Genomic DNA, 7,418 nt, shown 5'->3' with positions numbered 1-7,418 from the left:
GGTGGACGAGGGGCCTGGGCTCGTGGTGGACGAGGGGCCTGGGCTCGTGGTGGACGAGGGGCCTGGGCTCGTGGTGGACGAGGGGCCTGGGCTCGTGGTGGACGAGGGGCCTGGGCTCGTGGTGGAAGAGGGGCCTGGGCTCGTGGTCGAAGAGGGGCCTGGGCTCGTGGTCGAAGAGGGGCCTGGGCTCTTGGTCGAAGAGGGGCCTGGGCTCGTGGTGGAAGAGGGGCCTGGGCTCGTGGTGGAAGAGGGGCCTGGGCTCGTGGTGGAAGAGGGGCCTGGGCTCGTGGTGGAAGAGGGGCCTGGGCTCGTGGTGGAAGAGGGGCCTGGGCTCGTGGTGGAAGAGGGGCCTGGGCTCGTGGTGGAAGAGGGGCCTGGGCTCGTGGTCGAAGAGGGGCCTGGGCTCGTGGTCGAAGAGGGGCCTGGGCTCGTGGTGGAAGAGGGGCCTGGGCTCGTGGTCGAAGAGGGGCCTGGGCTCGTGGTCGAAGAGGGGCCTGGGCTCGTGGTCGAAGAGGGGCCTGGGCTCGTGGTCGAAGAGGGGCCTGGGCTCGTGGTCGAAGAGGGGCCTGGGCTCGTGGTCGAAGAGGGGCCTGGGCTCGTGGTCGAAGAGGGGCCTGGGCTCGTGGTCGAAGAGGGGCCTGGGCTCGTGGTCGAAGAGGGGCCTGGGCTCGTGGTCGAAGAGGGGCCTGGGCTCGTGGTCGAAGAGGGGCCTGGGCTCGTGGTCGAAGAGGGGCCTGGGCTCGTGGTCGAAGAGGGGCCTGGGCTCGTGGTCGAAGAGGGGCCTGGGCTCGTGGTCGAAGAGGGGCCTGGGCTCGTGGTCGAAGAGGGGCCTGGGCTCGTGGTCGAAGAGGGGCCTGGGCTCGTGGTCGAAGAGGGGCCTGGGCTCGTGGTCGAAGAGGGGCCTGGGCTCGTGGTCGAAGAGGGGCCTGGGCTCGTGGTCGAAGAGGGGCCTGGGCTCGTGGTCGAAGAGGGGCCTGGGCTCGTGGTCGAAGAGGGGCCTGGGCTCGTGGTCGAAGAGGGGCCTGGGCTCGTGGTCGAAGAGGGGCCTGGGCTCGTGGTCGAAGAGGGGCCTGGGCTCGTGGTCGAAGAGGGGCCTGGGCTCGTGGTCGAAGAGGGGCCTGGGCTCGTGGTCGAAGAGGGGCCTGGGCTCGTGGTCGAAGAGGGGCCTGGGCTCGTGGTCGAAGAGGGGCCTGGGCTCGTGGTCGAAGAGGGGCCTGGGCTCGTGGTCGAAGAGGGGCCTGGGCTCGTGGTCGAAGAGGGGCCTGGGCTCGTGGTCGAAGAGGGGCCTGGGCTCGTGGTCGAAGAGGGGCCTGGGCTCGTGGTCGAAGAGGGGCCTGGGCTCGTGGTCGAAGAGGGGCCTGGGCTCGTGGTCGAAGAGGGGCCTGGGCTCGTGGTCGAAGAGGGGCCTGGGCTCGTGGTCGAAGAGGGGCCTGGGCTCGTGGTCGAAGAGGGGCCTGGGCTCGTGGTCGAAGAGGGGCCTGGGCTCGTGGTCGAAGAGGGGCCTGGGCTCGTGGTCGAAGAGGGGCCTGGGCTCGTGGTCGAAGAGGGGCCTGGGCTCGTGGTCGAAGAGGGGCCTGGGCTCGTGGTCGAAGAGGGGCCTGGGCTCGTGGTCGAAGAGGGGCCTGGGCTCGTGGTCGAAGAGGGGCCTGGGCTCGTGGTCGAAGAGGGGCCTGGGCTCGTGGTCGAAGAGGGGCCTGGGCTCGTGGTCGAAGAGGGGCCTGGGCTCGTGGTCGAAGAGGGGCCTGGGCTCGTGGTCGAAGAGGGGCCTGGGCTCGTGGTCGAAGAGGGGCCTGGGCTCGTGGTCGAAGAGGGGCCTGGGCTCGTGGTCGAAGAGGGGCCTGGGCTCGTGGTCGAAGAGGGGCCTGGGCTCGTGGTCGAAGAGGGGCCTGGGCTCGTGGTCGAAGAGGGGCCTGGGCTCGTGGTCGAAGAGGGGCCTGGGCTCGTGGTCGAAGAGGGGCCTGGGCTCGTGGTCGAAGAGGGGCCTGGGCTCGTGGTCGAAGAGGGGCCTGGGCTCGTGGTCGAAGAGGGGCCTGGGCTCGTGGTCGAAGAGGGGCCTGGGCTCGTGGTCGAAGAGGGGCCTGGGCTCGTGGTCGAAGAGGGGCCTGGGCTCGTGGTCGAAGAGGGGCCTGGGCTCGTGGTCGAAGAGGGGCCTGGGCTCGTGGTCGAAGAGGGGCCTGGGCTCGTGGTCGAAGAGGGGCCTGGGCTCGTGGTCGACGAGGGGCCTGGGCCCGTGGTGGACGAGGGGCCTGGGCCCGTGGTGGACGAGGGGCCTGGGCCCGTGGTGGACGAGGGGCCTGGGCCCGTGGTGGACGAGGGGCCTGGGCCCGTGGTGGACGAGGGGCCTGGGCCCGTGGTGGACGAGGGGCCTGGGCCCGTGGTGGACGAGGGGCCTGGGCCCGTGGTGGACGAGGGGCCTGGGCCCGTGGTGGACGAGGGGCCTGGGCCCGTGGTGGACGAGGGGCCTGGGCCCGTGGTGGACGAGGGGCCTGGGCCCGTGGTGGACGAGGGGCCTGGGCCCGTGGTGGACGAGGGGCCTGGGCCCGTGGTGGACGAGGGGCCTGGGCCCGTGGTGGACGAGGGGCCTGGGCCCGTGGTGGACGAGGGGCCTGGGCTCGTGGTGGACGAGGGGCCTGGGCTCGTGGTGGACGAGGGGCCTGGGCTCGTGGTGGACGAGGGGCCTGGGCTCGTGGTGGACGAGGGGCCTGGGCTCGTGGTGGACGAGGGGCCTGGGCTCGTGGTGGACGAGGGGCCTGGGCTCGTGGTGGACGAGGGGCCTGGGCTCGTGGTGGACGAGGGGCCTGGGCTCGTGGTGGACGAGGGGCCTGGGCTCGTGGTGGACGAGGGGCCTGGGCTCGTGGTGGACGAGGGGCCTGGGCTCGTGGTGGACGAGGGGCCTGGGCTCGTGGTGGACGAGGGGCCTGGGCTCGTGGTGGACGAGGGGCCTGGGCTCGTGGTCGAAGAGGGGCCTGGGCTCGTGGTCGAAGAGGGGCCTGGGCTCGTGGTCGAAGAGGGGCCTGGGCTCGTGGTCGAAGAGGGGCCTGGGCTCGTGGTCGAAGAGGGGCCTGGGCTCGTGGTCGAAGAGGGGCCTGGGCTCGTGGTCGAAGAGGGGCCTGGGCTCGTGGTCGAAGAGGGGCCTGGGCTCGTGGTCGAAGAGGGGCCTGGGCTCGTGGTCGAAGAGGGGCCTGGGCTCGTGGTCGAAGAGGGGCCTCGGCTCGTGGTCGAAGAGGGGCCTGGGCTCGTGGTCGAAGAGGGGCCTGGGCTCGTGGTCGAAGAGGGGCCTGGGCTCGTGGTCGAAGAGGGGCCTGGGCTCGTGGTCGAAGAGGGGCCTGGGCTCGTGGTCGAAGAGGGGCCTGGGCTCGTGGTCGAAGAGGGGCCTGGGCTCGTGGTCGAAGAGGGGCCTGGGCTCGTGGTCGAAGAGGGGCCTGGGCTCGTGGTCGAAGAGGGGCCTGGGCTCGTGGTCGAAGAGGGGCCTGGGCTCGTGGTCGAAGAGGGGCCTGGGCTCGTGGTCGAAGAGGGGCCTGGGCTCGTGGTCGAAGAGGGGCCTGGGCTCGTGGCAGTGGTCATCGTGGAATCAATTCCAGTAAAGGGCACTTGAGGTACTTTCTCAAATCCCCACAACTCGTAAATTTCTGCATTGTCAACAGGTTCATCTTTTGTGGTTTTGTCTGAGTCAGTTACTGGGATGGCGGTTGTCTCTGGATCAAACGGGCCCACAGGAATATTTCCAAAACCCCACAGCTCATAAATGTCATTTTTTACCACTTCTGGACTTGAGACTGCATTTGTATTAATCCCTTTATTACCAAATGGCTGTGTTAATTCTGGATAAAACATTTCCCAAGGTTCCTCTTCAAAGCCCCACAGGTCAAATAAATCTCGGTCTTCCAGGGATCTCCTCACATGCCGCCTTGTAACTTTGGTCAATTGTGAACATGCAGCTATCACCATTCCAAGTTTGCCAGATGAATCTGCATAAACTAGTTCAAAAACAGAATCCTGAAAAAAAAAATTTACATTAGTGTCACACCAACAAATTTCAATTTCAACTTCTGTTGCTGACATACTTCATCTGGTAACTTTGAGATCTCCACAAATAAGGCACTGCGGGTTTTCCATTGTCTGACTGAATATTTTCTGTCGCTGAACAAATCTGCAAGAAAAACAAATCGCAACGTCAAAAGTGGTTCAAGCAACTGGAAGGAAAATATTTTTCATACAGCTCCTATGTTACCCTTACTTTATTCAGTACCAACACATGAAGCATGCTTTCAACCTTGCTCAAGTTTCCAGCGATGCAGGTCCTGACATTGATGCAATTTTAAGTCCACGGTCATTTAAATTTTAATGTGATGGAAAAATTACAGCTATGCTCAATAATACTGTTGAAAAATATATATCCAACCCAAGTCACTAGAGCTAGTTGGGGGGTTGCCGAGTTACATCTACTGGCATTCATGGAAGTCCAGAACAAAGTCGAACAAGAACCAAGGCAGTCAGACTAAACATCCCACAACTTGCCCTGACCTATATCCAGGGTAGGCCAGGGTAGCCTGAAAGTAGTATCTGATGAGTGCCTAGTTTTGACCTACCCTGAAAGGTGAAGGCTATGCACTAGCTTTGGCCTTAGATCAAAGCTAGCTTCTGAATAGGCTTTCCCTCTCAGTTCCCCTTCCTAACCTGTGGACTATCCAAGTTGCCGTACATTTCTGTCACCTAGAGCTGAAGATTTTATATCAGGTCAATCTTAAAATCTGCAGGATTAAGAGCAATAGTTGATCAGATGTGATCACAAGTGGAGGAGATTCACAAGTTATTATAAACTGCATTAACCATACAAAGTGGAAACAATTTGCTCAATGTAAACACCATCGACCTTCTGTTTTTAACCGTCTAAAATGCAAAAGGTGTATGGATAATTTTTGTGCACTTGGAATTTTAATTTCACGTGAAATTGGGTTAGTGGACTTGGATTTGTTGTAAATAAAAACAATAAACTTCAGTCCAAGTCAAAATGTCTGTTACGGTAGTTTTAAAGAGTTATTTCTGCTCTAATCCAAGCCAATGAATTCAAGGTTTTTTTAAAACCCAATGCTACAAATACTGCACATCATTTAAATAAATTTAAATGACTTGTTAAATTGTTCCAAAAGGACTTCATAATTCAAATTAACTCAGGGAAAGTGGAAAATATACAAGATGGCAGAATTTGAATAAACTCGTCTTCCTGTAAACAAAAAACCTAGCCCACCCTATCCCATAACTAGAGGGTCTTCGGGGCACCAACCACCACTCCACCTGCTCCTATGAACCCAATGCTGGAAGTATGCAACTTCTTGATCCTTACCAAGGTCTTTCACTTTCATCAGTTTTGTATCACGAGGCAGCTTCACTTGGACATGTGATGCACAAATCACCAGTGGGGATGATGGTTTTGAGACTTTAGCTGGATTCTCACAGACAGCTATGCCAGTCATGTTCTGCTTCAGCAGTCGATCATAGTAATGCAGCTTCAGACGCTGGGCGCCATCTTCCACCTCAGGATAGAGATGGGAGCAAATTATACACACACATATACACACACATATACACACACACACACACATATATCCACCTATTTATCATGCGTTTGTATACACACACACATACAATATATTCATACATACACACACCTGTAAGATGTTAAAACTACACTGAAATGCATTGCCCCAAACTGATCCGTGGTCCTGAATTTCAGCTAAATGTCACTAATAAGCTTTACTGAGAACCGGATGTTTGTGTGCCTGTACCTGTACCTTAATATGCTATTGAGCACCATCTGTCAACACCTGCCTTGCACGTTACATGCCCTTGTCACAGAAGATGTAGCCAACGGTAGCATGGACTCATGTTTTCAGTGGATGTACGGCCCTTTACCCGGGGAGAAGGGAGTGTTCTTGTACAGATGGGGCCAGGCTACACTAATCTTTTCTGTACCTATACAGAGAATTTACAACGTGCCCCTAGGTTTAGACAGTAAAAAGCATTACCAGGATGTCTGCGTGGCATCCAGTATGAAACGTCACCAAAAGCCACCATTTGTGAATATGAAGTGAACTCTGACAGCTTTCAGGCATCCCATCTGTAGAAGATTTAGAGAAAGTTATGACAGTTACGGTTTCGTTTCACTTCCAGCAAGTTTGCTAGACGTAAACGAAACACACCTCCCAGATGCAGGTTCGAGTAACGACAAAGTGAAGCACGTAGGTAAAATGTCCCATTACTGCAGCGATACTGTGGTCGGTTGAACTGTGGGGTCTCTGGATCCTCTCCACTATCTGGAATGACAAAAAAGACAAATTGGCGTAGCTTAAACAGATATCTGCCTGCAGCTTCAACCTCGCTAAACTAAAAAGTTATTTAAAATCTCAAATTAGCAAGCATGGACTCCTGGAATTTAAAATATTAAAGCGAATACTAAAAGGAATTTTGAAGAAGCAGTTCTCACTTAGGTAACTCTTCCAAGTTTTTCTACATAAAAAAGGTCTACTTTGTTTTAATTTTAGCCCACAATGGAACTCAAGTCTTCTTTCAGCAACTTGTAAATTTTCTTCCATCCTCACCCAACTCAAACAATTCAATTTCCCATTTAATTATGTGAAAATTCTTTCAAATTTCTTGTTTTCTTTTCAGAGTACTTCAGATTTCCAACATTAATTTGACAATTTGTGCTAGATATATACTTTATTAATACCAGAGGAAATTGTGACTACTGCAAAGAGTTGTAATAACTGATAGTTTTCCATGCACTGGTTGAGTTAAAATCTTTTCACAAGATGAAAATGAGAACTTTGCATAGCTTCATGTCAAGAGTTGGAACTGGTTCAAGGTTTTTAGTGTCCTTACTGACAAACTTTTACCATCACGTTTTCAGTGTTAGAAACATTTAAAATGGGGAGATTAACAACGTTAACAGAATGGTTTTATGTGTTAATTTTAATATTTACTACCCGTGAAATTATAATTCTATAGAGTCTGATATTCTTTTTTTTTTTTAAAAACCCACATTATTCGGGTTTAGAAAGTCATACAAAATATTTGGTAACATAACTTGGCCCACAGATTAAACACATAAAAATAGTTCTCATTTGACATGTAAAAATAGGAAGGCTATTTAAACAAAGAAACTGGAGCAAAAAAATATTCAATGACGTTTAAAACCTGCATTCTTTGGCATTTCTTTTTTATTAATGCATAAAAACTCTTCAAGGTCCATGTTTGCAGTTACTTTAAGTTCCATCACTGGGGCTGGCCGCGATGCTGCCAACAGAGATATTTCTTTACCTTGGAGGAAATTCCAGGCCGGTGAGAAGAACGTTCGGTTGTTCGAACGTGAGAGAGGCGCGCTGACGAGCTGCGCGTCGGCGGCGCGTCGCTCCTCC

The sequence above is a fragment of the Antennarius striatus genome, chromosome 12, assembly GCF_040054535.1.
Source record: "Antennarius striatus isolate MH-2024 chromosome 12, ASM4005453v1, whole genome shotgun sequence".
Taxonomy (NCBI): Eukaryota; Metazoa; Chordata; class Actinopteri; order Lophiiformes; family Antennariidae; genus Antennarius; species Antennarius striatus.
This window is presented reverse-complemented; position numbering follows the sequence as displayed.